Source organism: Leptodactylus fuscus, chromosome 2 (genome assembly GCF_031893055.1).
Source record: "Leptodactylus fuscus isolate aLepFus1 chromosome 2, aLepFus1.hap2, whole genome shotgun sequence".
Lineage (NCBI taxonomy): Eukaryota > Metazoa > Chordata > Amphibia > Anura > Leptodactylidae > Leptodactylus > Leptodactylus fuscus.
The window spans coordinates 212,356,989-212,376,437 of NC_134266.1; positions in this window are offsets into that span (position 1 = coordinate 212,356,989).

The following is a 19,449-nucleotide window of genomic DNA, read 5'->3' on the forward strand; positions in this document are numbered from 1 at the left end:
GGCGCACAGCGGCGAAGCAAGGAGCTGACCTGTGTCAGCTCCTCGCTTCGCCGCCGGCTACTGGCTTGTAGACGCGATGGCTGAAGCGAGGAGCTGACCTGTGTCAGCTCCTCGCTTCGCTGCTACCGCCGGCTACTGGCTTTTAGACGCGATGTGATCACATTGCGTCTACAAGCCAGTAGCAGCGGCGGCAGCGAAGCGAGGAGCTGACACAGGTCAGCTCCTTGCTTCAGCCGCATATGTGTCAGCGAGAGAGGCACGCAGCGGTGAAGCGAGGAGCTGACCTGTGTCAGCTCCTTGCTTCAGCCGCGTATGTCTTCAACTCAGATCTGCGTCCTCTGGATGCCATGATGCAAAAGAGACAGACACTTTTACTTTTCCAATATTATTGAGACACATACTAGGTCCTTTTTTTGACTAGTCTTATTCTGTCTCTATAACCAAAGCTTTGTCAGCAAGGGCACAACAATTCAGGGAGCAGAGTATAAGGTCCTGACTCGTCAGGGGTCCCTGTGACCACGTTATATTACACCAGTATTACAAATAACATATGGTATGTATGGGGCCCTGTTTTGCACTGGGGTCCAGAAAACTGTGCTTGCTAGGCAAACCAATCCACATATAATAACAAAAAATACAATTTATAGAAAAGCAAAAGTAGCACTCTAGTAAAATATATACTGTAAGGGTATGTTCACACTGAGGAAAAGGTTGTGGAAACCTTTTCCGCCTTGTGAACATTACACGCGGCTAGCTGCGACATTGGCATTCCGTCACGGCATCCCGCTCCTGATTAGGCCCAAATGCTAGCTGAAAAATAAGCAAGTGGCTCCCATTGAAGTCAATAGCAGCCATTTTTGGGGGTGGATTTTGAGGCAGATTCCGCATCAAAATCGGTCTGCAAAAAACTGTGTGAACTAGCCCTAAAGCTTAATATTTTTGCTTATATCTAGGTTTCTTTCTTTTAAGATTATTGGAATTGATATTTAACTAAATTACTGGCTTTCTACAGCTCTGAAAATATTTAATAATATGTTTTCTTGTGTTTTTCACAATCCAAACCTTAGTATGTGAGTAATTACGGTAATCTGTGTAGTACCATTATATTCGTTTCTAAGCTCCCCTGAGCCAAGAACTGATTAGAATAGATAGACTTTTGTACTCTCTTGTAGTTTTTATATGAGTATAATGTGCTGGCAGTGGGAAGTCTAAACCAAATATTCTCATATATATGTGTACACTCACAAACATGAAAAATATAATTATGACCATGGAACGACCAGGGTAATTTTGCTACATCGGATATGTGTTATTTCATTTTGGAACATCTAGACATTGAAATTTTTGGACTTATTGACACGTTCATTTTTCATAGTGTTCTGTCTATATTTTTTGGATGGAATTCAGAAATATTGATTTCAATGCACTTATTCACGTATGTTTTTATTTAAGGACTCTGAATCTGAAATAAAAAAAATCGAGACCTGCTCTATTTAGTCCATTTTATGGATCAGATACCCGTTAAAGTCTATGGATCCATACAAAATACAGCATAAGGATGTCATCTGTGTTCTGTCTGCTTTTCATTTATCAAAGTCAATATAATGTTAACAGTATTTTTTTTTTTATTCATTTATCCATTTTTCACTGATACAACTTACAACTTAGCCATAAACGAGGAAACGCCTCGCTAAAGTTTTCCTCCGCGGATTTTCTGTTCCGATTATATCTATGGGAAAGCTGCCAGCAGCCCGTAGATATAATTGATATGCTGCGATTTTCAAAACCGACACGGTGTTGGAAATTGCAGTGTGTCCGTGCTGAGATTTTTTTCCGCAAAGTGCGCATGGGATTTGCATGAATCCCATCCACTTTGCAAGTACTTTAAAATGCCATGATTTTTCCTGCGGCGGAAACGCAAATCGCGGCATTTCCAGCCCATAGGGCCCCGGCCTTAATAAAACAGACGTGTGAATAAGGCCTTACTGGGCTGTACAAGAATATTCCTTCTCTAATATCACATCACGATCTGTAGCTATTGGCTGAAGCTTCACCACACCGACTTTTTGCTTTTCCTGCGTCCTTCATGTACAGCTTATAATACGTTGATTTAATAAACCATTATATCTGCTTCCTCCTTGGGACATGTTTAGGCAATATCTTATGTAAAGTCCATCAGTGTTTGTTGTGCCTTTTATGCTATGCCTCTATAGTGTACTATGGGAACTTTTGAAGAATTCAGGATCTTTCTTAAGACATTTTAGTTTTGTATTTACATATAATCAGAGTCACTTTTTATATTACTGTTAAATAACATAACACAGATCTAGACCACCAACAGTATAGTTTGTGACCAGAGTTGCAATTTGAAGCTCCTGGACCCCAGTGCAAAATCTGTAATGGGGCCTTTACCTACCTTGTGTCATAAAGTGGTATATTTTATGAGGCATAGGGACATTTAGCACCTTTAAAGGGTCCATTAACTGGCACTGGCAATGACTTCTTCCTCTGCGCCCACTATAGCTACTTCCCTGTCTGCGCCTAAAGCAAATAGGAGCATAACCACTGAACCTACCCCTGAACAGCTTAAAGGACTTGTGCCATTAAGGACACTTATCCCCTATCCATAGGATAGGTGATAAATGGCCAATTGCTATGTGTCCCACATACTACTTGATAAATGGAGTGCCAGGCCTGGAAGCCCCATAGCAGTGAATAGAGCGCCAGTGCAGTGTTGTTCCATTGAAAAGAGGTATGGAGGACTTTGTCTCCTGTTTATTTGGGGACTTTGGACCCCCAGAAACCAGACACTTACCCCTTGTCCTGTGGATAGGTGATAAGTGTCTTTAGTGGCACAACCCCTTTTAACTTCACAGAAAATAACTTTGTTTCTGTGTTTGTTTTTTTTTATAATTTATGTCTTCCCTATTCTCTCCTTCTCTCTATCATATACAAAGTACAATGTTATTTCTAAATACTGTCTATTTATACCATATGAGTTTTAAGTATTTCCCACTGGATAAGGGAAACTTCTACTTTGCTTCTGTCTGTTGCATTTACCCACGCCTTTCTGTTAATTTCCACCCTTTCTTTGAACTATGTTTAATAACTTGTTCCCACAATTATTATATTGCATGAAGTGTTTGGCTTGTTTGGTCTTTGTTTTGTTGCGTAGGATAACTTCCTTTTATTCTTTCCTAACTATCGGAAAATGTTCACAATTTCAAAACAGCCACTATAATGTGATAATGGAAGCTAGTACTTTACTTTCTGTACATTGCTTTTTTCTAACATGTTTGAAAACCTTAAATATATTTGAGTACATTATATTTGTATAGGGGGTTCACAAGTCCAGAACCATAATCCCAAACTTTGCACTTTCTCTTGAATTTTCTCTGTTTTAGGCTTAAAATTATTTTTGTATTTGGGTTTAATAAGCAATTTTCTTTTTTCTGACTTCTATTACTGTATATCTATATATACTATAATACAAGCTGTGACATAATGTTTACTAGTGAATCCATCAGGCTGACTGCTTAACAGCTCATTCTCCTGAACTTGAAGGTTGATTTCTGACTAGATCATAGATAATCTTGATCTGCTCATAGACTGTAAGCTTGATGGACTAGCTACTAAATGGCATTCTACACCATATATTGCAGTACTTATAAAAATTAAAGCAACATTTTTAATTAAACCCAAATACAAAACTTGCCTTCAATGGGTTCTAGCAGAAAAAGGAACTCATTGAAGTGAATGGGAGGCTTTTTTTCAGCGCGGAATCTGACGCAGATTTCACACCACATTCAGTGCCATTTTCCTCCATGTGAATGCACCCTTACTGTATGGGGTGGCTGAGGCAGGAGGTGGTAAGTGTCTGGATTACAAGAGCAGAGGTCCAGGAAGCTGACAGCCCTCCTCAAGTGCACCAACTGACTCATTTGCATAACACCTCAAAGTTGTTCTTCTCCAAATCTACTGAAGTGACATACTGTAATGTGGTCTGTACCATGGTGGAGACCATCTAATATGCTTGGAAGAAATGATTGACTCACCTTTAATAAGGTTTGACTAGAGAAACTGTATATAATTAAAATGGAATATATTATTTTATTTTTCATGGCCAAGGAAAGAGACTTTTCGCCAAAAATATGATGGAGTCAATTTAATTATGATATAGATAATGATTTAGAAACTATTTTCTCCATTCTTTCTTCATCTGTCAAGATGATTTTATCATCTCTACAAGTCAGTGGCGTAACTACCACCATAGCAGCAGAGGCAGCTGCCACAGGGCCCGGGACATTAGGGGCCCGGTGACAGCCGCTACTGCTGCTATCATTATACTCGGGGGTCTTTTTGGACCCCCGAGTATAATGATCGGGGCCCCCTGTTGTTAAAAATACTTTCCGTAATAATATAGGGAAAGTATACGTCTGAAGCTGCAGCAACGGCTGACACACAGGAGCCGATGCACGAGCCACAGGTCTGGCTCCTCTCAGCGATCCCAGGATGCTTCCTCTTCCCCCCTCCCTTTCTCTGGCTGCTCTCTGCCCACCAATGAGAGGGCTGAGGAGAGGCCAGGAAGCGGGGCTTATCCCTCTACAGAAAATGGACCCCTGCCGTCCTGCACACAAGAGGAGGAGGAGAAGAAGCTCCAAGAAAATGAAACTATAGAAAACACAGGTACACAGGACATACTGGGATTACTATGCTTATTAATATCAGGCATTTTAGTAACTCCATGTGCCTCATATTAATAGCAGTTAACCCCATCATGTCCCTCACATTATCCCCTGTGTACCTCACATAAGAGTTACTAATATGTGAGACATAGGGGGGTAATAATAAAGAAGATACTTTATTATTACCTCCATGTCTCTAACATATCAGTAACTCTTATGTGAGGTACACAAGGGTTAATGTGAAGGACATGATGGGGTTAACTGCTATTAATACTGTGTGCAGGGGCCACTATGGGGGGATAATACTGTGTGCAGGGGCCACTATGGGGGATAATACTGTGTGCAGGGGCCAGTAAGGGACACAATACTGTGTGCAGGGGCCACTATGGGACATAATACTGTGTGCAAGGGCCACTATGGGGGATAATACTGTGTGCAGGGGTCACTATGGGACATAATACTGTGTGCAGGGGCCACTATGGGACATAATACTGTGTGCAGGGGCCACTGTGGGGGATAATACTGTGAGCAGGGGTCACTATGGGACATAATACTGTGTGCAGGGGCCACTATAGGGGATAATACTGTGTGCAGGGGCCACTATGGCACATAATATAGCGCACAGGAATGCATAGGAGGGACTCGGTCGAGATCTTTGGGGGGGTGGGGCATGTCAAAAGTTCGCCACGGGGCCCCGCCATTCCTAGTTACGCCACTGCTACAAGTGATACGTTTTCAGGAATATGTGTCATTTCCAGGGTAGTTTTAATGCACAAGGTATAAAACACTAAGCAGCAGTATACTGTACTGTCTATTGTAGTATACTGGGAGTCAATTTGATGTCACAGAGTCAGTGTAAAGTAAGACTTTTCAGCAAAAGTGCAGGCTTTTACTCTGGAGCATTAACTAAATAAAAGCCTCAGCTTGTTGCCTCACGTAATATTGATTGTTACCATTTTTGTGTATTATGTGTACAGCAGACCTTGTATGGTGTTTTCTTAATACCATATATCTGTAACGTCTCTGACTGTTCAGGTCTCTGCGCAACCCTACGCTTCCACGCTGAGGCGCAGAAGGTGAGTTCAGTTTGATTCTGTGTTTAGTGTTTTTCATTGCACTGTGTGAACATTGCTCTATAATCTCTCTATCTCTGTAACTGAATTTCCACCACACAAATCTTCTGCACCTTGTTCCCTATGTCCATCAAATAGTTAATTCTAGCCTTCCCTGTGTGATTGACAGCCTGTCTTCTAATCAAGCCTAGGGCGGGTCTTGGGATTTCTATATACAGGAGATCGGCCCTTACTGGCTATCTGGCTATTGTGACTTTGTCCCTGCTAAGCTGTTTTTCTCCTATTAATGTATTGCTGTCATCTGACCTCTGGATTACCCTTTGACTACTCTCTTGGATTTTGATTCTGTATTGCATTACTCAACTGTTACTGGACCCTTGGCTAGCTGACCTCCATTTGTTGTTGTTTGTCTTTTCTGTGCTGTCACATACAGTCCTATGAAAAAGTTTGGGCACCCCTATTAATCTTAATCATTTTTTGTTCTAAATATTTTGGTGTTTGCAACAGCCATTTCAGTTTGATATATCTAATAACTGATGGACACAGTAATATTTCAGGACTGAAATGAGGTTTATTGTACTAACAGAAAATGTGCAATATGCATTAAACCAAAATTTGACCGGTGCAAAAGTATGGGCACCCTTATCATTTTATTGATTTGAATTCCCCTAACTACTTTTTACTGACTTACTGAAGCACAAAATTGGTTTTGTAACCTCAGTGAGCTTTGAACTTCATAGCCAGATGTATCCAATCATAAGAAAAGGTATTTAAGGTGGCCAATTGCAAGTTGATCTCCTATTTGAATCTCCTCTGAAGAGTGGCATCATGGGCTACTCAAAACAACTCTCAAATGATCTGAAAACAAAGATTGTTCAACATAGTTGTTCAGGGGAAGGATACAAAAAGTTGTCTCAGAGATTTAACCTGTCAGTTTCCACTGTGAGGAACATAGTAAGGAAATGGAAGACCACAGGGACAGTTCTTGTTAAGCCCAGAAGTGGCAGGCCAAGAAAAATATCAGAAAGGCAGAGAAGAAGAATGGTGAGAACAGTCAAGGACAATCCACAGACCACCTCCAAAGAGCTGCAGCATCATCTTGCTGCAGATGGTGTCACTGTGCATCGGTCAACTATACAGCGCACTTTGCACAAATAGAAGCTGTATGGGAGAGTGATGAGAAAGAAGCCGTTTCTGCACGTACGCCACAAATAGAGTTGCCTGAGGTATGAAAAAGCACATTTGGACAAGGCAGCTTCATTTTGGAAACAAAAATTGAGTTGTTTGGTTATAAAAAAAGGCGTTATGCATGGCGTCCAAAAAGAAACAGCATTCCAAGAAAAACACATGCTACCCACTGTAAAATTTGGTGGAGGTTCCATCATGCTTTGGGGCTGTGTGGCCAATGCCGGCATCGGGAATCTTGTTAAAGTTGAGAGTCGCATGGATTCCACTCAGTATCAGCAGATTCTTGAGAATAATGTTCAAGAATCAGTGACGAAGTTGAAGTTACGCCGGGGATGGATATTTCAGCAAGACAATGATCCAAAACACCGCTCCAAATCCTCAGGCATTCATGCAGAGGAACAATTACAATGTTCTGGAATGGCCATCCCAGTCCCCAGACCTGAATATCATTGAACATCTGTGGGATGATTTGAAGCGGGCTGTCCATGCTCGGCGACCATCTAAGTTAACTGAACTTGAATTGTTTGTCCAAAATACCTTTATCCAGGATCCAGGAACTGATTAAAAGCTACAGGAAGCGACTAGAGGCTGTTATCTTTGCAAAAGGAGGATCACTTTTCTGTTGAGGTGCCCATACTTTTGCACCGGTCAAATTTTGGTTTAATGCATATTGCACATTTTCTGTTAGTACAATAAACCTCATTTCAATCCTGAAATATTACTGTGTCCATCAGTTATTAGATATATCAAACTGAAATGGCTGTTATAAACACCAAAATATTTAGAACTAAAAATGATTAAGATTAATAGGGGTGCCCAAACTTTTTCATAGAACTGTATATAGGTAGGGCTCGTCGACCAGTTGTCGCCTATTGCTTAGGATAGAACCGGCAAGCAGAAAGGGACAGTGGGGTGTTTCAGCTTAGGGTTCATTGTCTATTGTGCCCTACCCCCCAGGATTATCCAGCAGCTACTGGAGAATTGCTCCTATAGCAATTCCCTTACAATATCATAGATAAATACAAAAATATTCATTATGGATAAAAGCAGCCAACAATTAATCCAAATAAAAAGATTGCGGAGAGGAGGTCGTGGCTAGCCCTATAATCTAACAACTAATGCATGTAATATACAGTTTACAATTGATACTACACTACAAATGTATAAATAAATATAAATATATTGATATATTGTGACAGGCTTTTCCTGTGGATCTAAAGTCATCTGACGTGCAGAAACTAATAATGTGTTGCAAATTCCATATTAAGCATGTAAACTGTCATAGTGAGAATATAATAAAAGAAAAAAATATAAAAATATAAAATATTACAATTTTAAAGCGATTGTAGAGACATATTGGCAAGTCTGGAGCTTATAAAAATGTGTGGTGTTCAGATGGCGTATATGAAGGCGCATACACAGCTGATTATCACACGTTACCAAATGTTTCCTCTCCACAATTTATTAAGTTAATAGCGGTTAGTAGAGAGAGTGCATGGAAAATGCAAGTTTATTCTGCCAAAGACAGACAGACGACTCACTATAACATCCTGAGTGACTGGAAGGGAATATTAGGTGAATGAAAAGGCTGTGCTGTATGTCCTACATTGCTTAGCCCAAATCATTTAAATATGTAAACACAGAATATGAATGACTACTTGAAAAGTCAACAGCAGGAAAACATCAGGTCCCTCCTGGAGGCAGACAGTGACTCGCACACTTATTCCACTGCAAGGCTTAGGGTCATAATTTATGCTTACTGAGTAGAGTTACCAACAATATTTCAGAATGCATTAAATCATCTTTAATATTTTCTAACCAGAGTACACAGAATCACACCGTATCGCACCACACTATATCCTGATGGAAAGTCAATTTAAAGGGATTTCCAAGCTTTTACATGGTCTGTATTGACAATCCATAAATATATGATTAGTGAGGAGCGAGTTCAAGGATCTCAACCTATTAAAATAACTCCAGCAAACAATCAACACGAGGGTCCATCCCTATAGGTCACACATTGATGGCCCCATATTTATGATAAGCTGTCATTGTACAAAGCAGGAAACCCATTTTAACTGCTTCATTGCCTACAGTCACCAAAGAAACATTTTGTTAGCATAGCAGAAAAATTGGTAGAATAAATGCATGTGACTCCCAAGTTGTTATGTACAAAGTATTGTGTATATTCTGCTAACCATAAAGGGGCTTTAAAATGGTCATCTCATCCATAATCATTACAATAAAGTGCATAAAACTAAGCATATAGCAATACTGAATATAATACAATGTGCTGAAGAATTTGGGAGCTTTCAACAGTACATTGTGTGAGAAGGTGATAGGCAGAGTGCTGGAGTCCAGATATATCAGCCCCAGGTTTCTGACATATGTGTGGTCCAGGGAGGATCTGGAGTAGGCCTTAGCCCAGGTGTAGATGGGCTAAGGCTCATTACTGGGCCAGAAAAAGGCTGCAACTCTAGCATTGCAGTGCAGTTCGATGAGGTGAAAGGAGGTGTATGGTTCTGTCCTGTAATCCTGAGTCTGGTGAGACAATATTGCGCTTGTTTTGTTCATGTGGCTGGAAGTAAGCCACATGTATAGTTAGGTTATCAGTTCTGTTTAATTAGTTGCTCAGACGAGCAAATTTTTTATTTTGTTTTTGCCTGAAGTTAAGTCTATATTTTGTTTTGCTCATTTTGTGCCTGAAGTCAAGGTTTGTTTATTTTCCTGTTTTTTCTAAATAAACTAGTTTTCAGTTTGGGTCTGCACCACTGTTTCTACCAAGCTAACTGTCCCACAATTGTTATAGAATACAATGTTACCCGTGCATTCTATCACAGTGTTGCACCAAACACAATCAAAGACCTCTAAGATGTTTTCACATGGTTCTATTCAACCACATTTAGGACTAATATAGATAATCATCCTATGTTAGGTTAGGTTCAGTATAAAAACCAAATTCTGATTGTTTTGGCTAGAATGCCCCTATAAAACCTGGTCATACTTATGCCAAGTGAACTGGACCTTTGGAGAAATTGGAACTTCATCCTTGGAGAAGCTCATGTCCATTTCAGAATCTATTGGAAAGCTGAATCCTGAAGTGGACGCTGTTATAGCAGAATGTGGGAGGAAGTTTACTTTGTTAGTTATCCTGAAAAACTGGCCCTTTGAACTATATTCCAATGCACAACACCATTAAGACAGAGGGTTATGCCTAAAACATGAACCTTGGTGCTTGAGATGTCACAGACATACGTAGAACTGCTATAGACAGAATAATTAGAGACTTTGCTACTGTATAATAAGACACCATACAAAGCTATACTTTTACCTATTTTGGTCCATCCATAACTAACTAGCTATACTTTTCACGATTTCTGTCCAGCACCAGGACTTAACCCTTCCATTCTTTCCCTTGTAATAAAGTTTATACATGTAATAGATATTACAGCAGAGATTCAGATAAATAATAAGGATGCAGATTACATTAATACTGATATATTTTAGCAATGCCAGCACTTTTCTCTTCTACTCCAGACATTTCAGACACTTTATATTCCCATCAGTCACTCCTTCAATGTTGCAAATAAAGGATAATAATAAGCTCAGATAATAACAGGCTATTAGATGTTTGTGCGTCATCCTTGGCTTTGCACAGTTTCTGTCCTCCTTCACCATATATTTTGTTACTGCTGTGCAGTCCTAGTCATTTTCAATTGATGTTTTTATATTTTTTTTAGCTAATTTGTTTAGGAACTTTATTCACAAACACAAAGATTACATTGCAGATGTCAGTGTCTCTGAATACTTTGTGTCAGCAGAATTATACCAGGTCTTTGTTATTGTAGCCTAAACTTAGATTTCTGATTATGATGCTTTAAATGTCATTTACACTGGGATCACATTTGCAACAAGTCTGTGTCTGGCACATAGCCATCAGAAATCGATGGACAAAAAGGTTCTGCAAGCCCAACTATATTGTTATGCTATTTCAATTTTTGGATACTCAAAGGACCCTATTTTTGTGTTCAATTTTTCCATTCTTTTGGTCCTCTAACAGACCAGTAGGATGGAAGTGAATATGTGCACCTACCCTTATGTTTGATTCACCCATGCGTTTGGGTCTCCGGACTTTTCACTCAGCAGAATGATGGATGGAATGCCTGAATGAGCACCAAGTGCAGGTGTGAATCCAGTCTTAGCTGAACAGCCAGGGTCTTGTGTATGGTAGCATATTCAGTATAAGCATAATGGTATGGTGTTGTGTGCACGCTTTATATTACAATTAAAGAGTGCATCAGTGGTAAATTGGTTATAAACCTAATCACGGTACCTTGTAGAGGTGATTCTACAGTTTTGAAATATATCTCTGTTGTTTAACTTTGAAACCCAATTTTCTTGTAAATTGTTGTTTCGTTTATATGCAAGTGAGGGGAAAAGTGCTTTGTCCAGAAATGCTAAGGCTAGGTTCACACTGGCACTAGGTCTCTGTTCGTGGATTCCATTCCTCAATCCGCTTGAAAAATGTGGAGTGAAAAGTCCTGCAAGCAAGATTTTACTCTCTGTGTTTTTTTGTGTGGAAACTGGGTGGACTTCATTATAACATAAGATAATCCTTTAATAGTCCCACCATGGGGAAATTCAGTGTGTTACAGCAGCATGGATAATACAGTAATATATTACAAGAAAAGAACACATACAAGCTCAGAATAGCAGATGGAAAAGGATATAAGGAGTCATAGCAACTAAAAAGAAAAGAAAGACTTCGGGATTATTTAGTTCTCTGTGCGGGGTGATCTCTGCTTAGCCTGATGTAGATTATACAGCCTGACCATGGTTGGGAGGAAGGACCTCCGATAACGCTCCTTCTCACACTTGGGGTGAAGAAGTCGGTCACTGACAGTACTGCCCATGGCATGGGAGTTCTTCTCCAGCATGGAGCTCACCACAGACAGTATCCTTCTGCCACCCACCACCTGCACTGGGGCCAGGGGGCTCCCCAGAACAGAGCTAGCCTATAGTCTAGTTTCGGTGGGTAACTGCTTTATAAGTGGATAGGGTTTCCATTTTTCGGGTCCTAAAGAACATAAACCCAAACGCTAGTGTGAACCTAGCATAAGACACACCTCAACACCACCTGCATATGAATAAAAGAACTTATATGAAAAAGAGGCGCCAAAGATGAATAGTAAATGCATAGTTGGAAACAGCAGGATCACCTTTACAGGGTACTAGGACTAGTGTTATAACCAATTTATTGCTCACAGACCATACACCTTAAACAGCTATAGATCGAATGTTAGTTATTCCACTCCAAATGGAAAAGGGAATGGCAAAGTAAAAAGGAGGAACATTAGATGTGGAGGGATGCACCATTACTGTTGGCATAAGAATGTTAAGTTTACAATGGCTTTAGAAATAATTCAGACATATTTTTCAGACTTTAAGGAGTCTATCATGGTAGAGGATTTGGGTATCACCAGCTAGTTATTTGTTGTTTTATTCTATTTAACCACTGAACTATTTCTAGCGCCAATAACTCTTTTCCTTCTCTCCCTGCACTGTTAATGTTGAGTTTCTGTATCAGACAGAAACTGCTCTAAAGACCAGACCAGCCTTTTAGGATATGTGTCCTGTACTGTTGGCTTTATTTCCATGCATAACACTGTAAAATGAAACTGTTGCTAAGGTAAGCAGGTGAGCAGTTTGCATAATCCCTTTTGCGTGACAAATTACTTCCACTCCGAGGTTTGCCGGTAGCAATCCTCCCACACAGTCAATGTAATGGGTAGAAAATATTTCCTTTACTATAAATGTAATGTAAATCCTAAAATAAACCTGCTTAAAGTCTGGAAAAAATAAACTACTAGGAAAGTAAGAAGTTACACTGTAACATTGAAACCAATGAACATCCATTGAGTACAGTTAATGCTGGGGGTCTTCAGATCTAGACTAAAAAACTCATTGCTTTAGAGGACTAAAAATACTTGCGGATGTCATTTGAGGAACAAATATATCATTCCTTTGTGATGTTATCAGACACTAAAATAAACTTAATGATGTATTTGGAAGGGTAAATGATCTCATTCTTTAGTGATGTCACTGGGAAACTGAATGTTCTCAGACTTATGAGTTAGGACTGAAATATTTTATCAAGGGTTTTTAAGAAAAAATGTTCAGGAAACAAATAAGGGTGTAGATTTCTAAGGCAAAATATTCATGATTTCTTGACACTTTTGGTGTAAAATAAAGGCATATACAAATGGTACTAGCTATTAGAGGTATAAGGAGAAGTATACCTAATATACCTTGAGAGTAGCACAAAATATATTATGCCCAGAACTTGATAAATTTGGCATGGTTTAGGCTCCTTTTACATCAGCGCTTTCTGCTATTGTTTTGGTCCATTATAGGAGCAGGACAACGGACAAGCTGGATCTTTAAAGTGATGGAAGCCGATGGAATGCCAAAGATCCCATTTCCTATAATGAGGTCTTTCTGTTCCACCACTTTTTCGTCTGCAATTTCGAATAGATTGTGATGCCTTCTCTCACTTTGAGAACTTGTAAATATGTATATCCTGTGATAACATTGATCATTCTCCCCCAATGTATTACCCATAACAAGCACCCAGCTAATGGAGGAAAAATTTTAATAGTAACTTGATTTCTCTTGGACCTTTGCATTACCCTACAAGTTATATAATATATCTGGACTATGGGTATGTCCTTAAAAAATGAAAACGTCTCTATTACTTGCTGTGTACTTATTCAGCACTTTATAGCTTTATCATAGTATAAGATAAAACAGAAGATTGCTCAAGTAGTAATGTGGGAGTTGTAGTGACTCACACCTTACTCTTTAATTTGACTGTCACAGTTTGGATTGTAACACTAACCTATTTTGTCATCTTTGCTAATAATGAGTATTTTGCGTGCCACTCCCAAGTGAGAATTGTGTGCACTGGTGACGTACTTTCTGTTTACCAAGTCTTCAAGCTCCATAAAGGTTATTAGAAGGAAATCCTGGACGTGATGTGCCTGTTAGAAATGATTCAGCAGTATGAACAGTCTAAGGCGCATTGACCTGAGAGATGAGGGGAGTGGGGACACAGTGTTCAGCTGCTATTTTCAGTTTTTGTTTGGATTTGGTTTCTTTGGAAATACAGTCATTGGTCTATAAAGGTAAAATTTGAAGATAACAAATAAATGGAAAAGAAAAAAAAAGGAAATTCCTCCCCCTAATTCTGAAAAGTAATTTACAAAAGTTTAATCCTGACATACAAATACACAGATGTATTTAAGGGAATTTTCCGGGTGAAAAACATTGATGACATATACTTAGTTTATCAACAGCAGACTGGTTGGGGTGGAATGGCCGAAAACATGCACTGAGAATGGACCCAGAAGCAGATAACTCCATCCCCTTCGTAGTGGTTAAGTCACTGCAGCATCATGTCAATGGGTCATGCTCTACAATAACCCAACCTGGCCACTACACAGAGAATTAAGCTGTCTACATCTCCATTCCCTGTATATGTTCCAGTGCTGGCGAACAGCTGATATTGATGATTTATGCTAAGAATTAGTGATCAATATTAGAGATGAGTGAACTGCGTTTGATCGAATTGGTATTCGATCGAATATCAGGCTGCTCGAGATATTCGATTCCAATCGAATACCATGTGGCAAATGCACTAAAAATTTGTATCCCCTCCCACCTTCCCTGGCGCTTTTTTTGCACCAATAATTTGTGCAGAGGAGGTGGGACAGGAACTACGACAACGTAGGCATCGAAAAAAAAACTGAAAAAGTAATTGGCTGGCTAAATCAGGTGACCTCCACTTTATACGAATGGTGGATTTCAAATTTGGTTCATATGAGACTGTGAACTATGTGACTGTGAGACAGACATAGATGTACTTGCAGGGTTAGCTAGGAATTAGCTTTATTTAGGTAGGAATGTTACTCAAACAGCTCTTTGGGGCTCTATCTCGTTAGGATCCCTGTCAGTTTGCGTTATGCAGGAGATGACTTTTTCTCATAGGAATACATTGACCAGCGTTGATTGGCCGAATGCCATACAATGTACAGCATTCGGCCAATCAACGCTGGTTCTGCCGGAGGAGACGGAGTCTAAGATCGGTCCACAGCAGTCTCCATTGTGGTCCAATCTCAGGTATAGCAGAGTTGACACAGCTCTGCTACACCTGAGATGCAGCAGAGCTGGCCGTGCGCTGAGCTCTGCTACACCTGAGTTGCCGCAGAGCTGGCCGTGTGCTGAGCTCTGCTACACCTGAGATGCAGCAGAGCTGGCTGTGCACTGAGCTCTGTCACACCTGAGATGCAGCAGAGCTGGCCGTGCGCTGAGCTTTGTTACACCTGAGATGCAGCAGAGATGGCCGTGCGCTGAGCTCTGCTACACCTGAGATGCATCTCAGGTGTAGCAGAGCTCAGTGCACGGCCAGCTCTGCTGCATCTCAGGTGTAGCAGAGCTGTGTCAATTCTGCTATACCTGAGATCGGACCACAATGGAGACTGCTGTGGACTGATCTTAGACTCCACCTTCTTACAGACGAGCCTCCGGCAAAACCAGCGTTGATTGGCTGAATGCTGTACTCTGTATGGCATTCGGCCAATCAACGCTGGTCAATGCATTCCTATGGGAAAAAGTCAGCTCCCACATTATTAGTAGCATAATACAGCGACTTGGGCATGTTAGATGCCCCCAGGCATGCTTCTCCTGCTGTCCCAGTTGCATTCCAGAGGTGTTGTCCTCATTTCGTGGGGTGTCATTGTGGACTTGGTGACTCTCCTGAGTCGAAGACTGGTTTCCCCTGAAATGAAGTTTTTTCCCCCATAGACTATAATGGGGTTCGATATTCGTTCGAATAGTCGAATATTGAGGGGCTATTCAAAACAAATATCGAATATTTCACTGTTTGCTCATCTCTAATCAATATCTGTAGGTCATGAACCCCTTTAAGATCTGTAGCAAGTGATCCAAAGACCTCATCTATGAGTTATTAGTTCATCCAGCTAATAGTACGTAATAAATGACACTAATACCACTATGTTAGTCAAGGTCTTGCCTTTTTGCATCCAACTGAGCAGTTTTCTTAACCTGGACAAGATATTTGCTGCCACTGACAACTACAGCAATTGATGATTCTACAGTTTCTTTCCCTCTAGTTTTTAGTTTGGTGAGATATATCCTGAAGTGACAGAATAATCACAGATCTTCAATGTGGACTCCACACCAAAAAAATTTCTAGCTGGCCATAAAGATTAGATGTATGCTGGCTTAACCTGCCGATAATGGTGGGCCAGCCAACCATCTAATGTGTATGAGGCACTTTGACTTTTCATGTGTCAGGGGGAATCTGGAAAGATAGCAGATACAGGAGATAGAAATAATATCATGTGTATGGCAGGATAAAGTGAAACACAAGTGAATAGGGTTTCAATGAAAAGATGAAACTCTGCATATACCACTCCATAGCTTCTGAATCCATCCTAATAATATCCTAGTCTCTTGTTATTTCTATACATATAGTTCACACAATAAAATCTCCCTTTGACATTTTTAATTGATTTCATGAGGCATGACATTTATCAATAGTACAAGCTCTTAATGTTTATGGAATTATCTGAGACTATACAATTGACCTATTTTCTGACTTTCAGCAACCCTACTGCTCAGTGAACTGAAGTGAGTACTGTCTACAAAGCACAGCTCCATGCTTTTGGTAACAGCTAAGCCTAGTATCACTACTCATAGAAGATTTCCGCTGATCTGATATTAGTAGTCTATCCTAAGAATAGGTTGTATGTTGTAATCCCGGGTAACCCCTTTAAAGGGAGTCTATCACTGCCCTCAGCTATTTTAAACTGTTCCCATAGTGCTGTAGATGCTGTTAGCTGGGTAAAAACATGTCTTTCTTATGTTTCAGAGCCCCAGGGATCCGTTAAAAAAAGTACTTTTATTCTTTATTCAAATGAGGACCTTGAAGCACAGGGGGAGTTTCTTGTATTACTGAGCACTGCTGCATCATCACTAAACACGCCCATCCTGAATTCAGCTCCTCCTTCTGGGCAGTGGAAGTATCAGCTTACAATGGATCAACTCGCACTGCCCAGTAGAATCTGAATGTAGGATGGGCATGTTTAGTGATGATGCAGCAGTGCTCAGTAACAGAAGAAAACGCTCCCTGTGCTCCAAGATCATTATATAAATAAAGAATGAAAGTGCTTTTTCTACACATCCCTGAAAGGTATTATTTTTAGTCTAACAGAATCTACAGCACTATGGGATCAGTTTAAAGTAGCTGGGGGGCAGTGATAGACTCCCTTTAAGGGAAAACAATGTTTGCAAAGTTATTACTATTTGTCTCCTTAAAGTTCTTTTTCTCCTTAAAACTCCTGTGAATGTCCTGTAAAACCAAAGGTATATACAAGCTACTATACAACTGTTTGCATTCCTATGCATTTAGACTGCTGACAGATTTGCAGAATATTTGTCAAATAACTGAAAGCGTTCACATGATACTGGAAGATTTCTATTTGTGCAATATGCCCTCCAGTTGTAAGGTTACTATGCCCAAAAAAGTTGTGTAATCATAAGCATATGGGCTGTCTTGCCTATGACACTAGGGATAAGGACACACGTTAAGGTTTTTTATGCAGCCAAAACCAATCATAAAGGGCAAAAAACTTTAAAGGATCAGAGGATATGTCTCTTTTTTTTCAGCCCACTTCTAGTTTTGGTTTCAAAACTGCATAAAAGCCCATGGCCTTGTGTACTGGCCCTAAGGGAGTCGATTATTCTCATTTCAGAAGCTAATTCCATTCCCAATTACTTTTTTTAGTAAATGTTTCAGTTTTATCCCGATATATCTCTTCTTCCGTTCTGCACGTATACAGCCATCCTAGCCTTTCCATTAGTTTTTAAATGCAGAAGGAAACTAATACCATATTTTGTGAATTTTGATGATTTTTGTAACATAAATCAGACCTCTATGTCTCTTAGAAATATATGTCATTACACCTATGTATTGAAGCAGTGGCTTTAACACAAAGTGGTTTATAGAGTTGAAATTGCATGCTCGTGTTCATAAAGAGCTTCTGCTCATTTGGAACATTTTGTAATATGCTGTTTTACCATGGAGACCTGTGTGCTGACTTGCCTTGTTACTTTCTCATGGACCATTAGACATTTTCATCTCGCTGTATCTGTAAATGGACAGTTCATTAATACTGAAGCGCACTCAAGCTGCAATACAATTTATATTTTCATAAATATTGTATATGGGGAACAGAAAAAAGGTAGAATAATCTCTACTGTGAATTCATTACTGCAAAAAAAAATCTCTATAATGTTGTACTGGAATATTTTATCTAACTTTTTGATGTAGTCGTATTAGCATCATGATTGTGTAAGGCTTCATGTACATAATAGTATACATTGCAATTCCCAATGTGGAAAGCTGCAGACTTACGTAGATATAGGGGTCCATATCAGTGAAAACTCATAGACCCTGTGTATTGTGTTATTGCTGCTCACAATGTGATGCCTACACAATGCATAATACATTATTTTAATAAGTATGCAATAGCTTAAAGGATTCTATCATTAGAATTCCCTTTTTCAACTAAGTACAACTTAAGAAAGGCTATTCTTCTCTTCCCTTTTTCTGATTCACACTACCTTTCTTGAGAAATATCTTCTTTCTTCCATATTTAAATGTATTTTCAGACAGCACTGGGGGCATTCCCCAGCACTCACACAGCACTGGGGGTGTCCCCCGTGCTAACTGAAAACTCTCCAGCAACGCCTCCATCCTCTTCTCCGCCTCTGCTTCTTCTCCTGTGTCACCATCGCATCTTCACCCAAAAGCACCAACTGCACATGTCTGTTGGCCATTTCCTGTGCCCTCTATCGTTAGACGCTTTTGGATGAAGATGCAATGGTGACATGAGAGAAGAGGCGGAGAAGAAGACAGAGGCATCACTGGAGAGTTTTTCGACAGCACAGAGGACACCCGCAGTGCTGTCTGAAAACTCATTTACATATGGAGAAAAGAAGATATTTCTTAAGAACGGTGATGCGGATAAGAATAATAAAAGTAAGAGAAGAATAGACTTTCTTAAGACTATTCCTATGTGTATTTAGTTAAAAAAAGGAATTCTAATGATAGAATCCCTTTAAAGGGATTCTATCATTAAACTACCTTTTTTTCTAATGAACACGTCGAAATAGCCTTAAGAAAGGCTATTCGTCTCCTACCTTTAGATGTGGTCTCCGCTGTGCCGTTCCGTAGAAATACCGGTTTTAACCAGTATGCAAATTTTTGGGTAGCCGCTCTTGCAGTTCAATACAGGAGCCGGCCGGCAGCCATTTTGGCGTGGCCTCTCTATGCTCCTGTATAGAACTACAAGAGCAAGAGAAGCCAGAAGAGGCGGAGTTGCTGCAGAAGATGGAGGCAGCGCAGGAAAGAGCTCTCG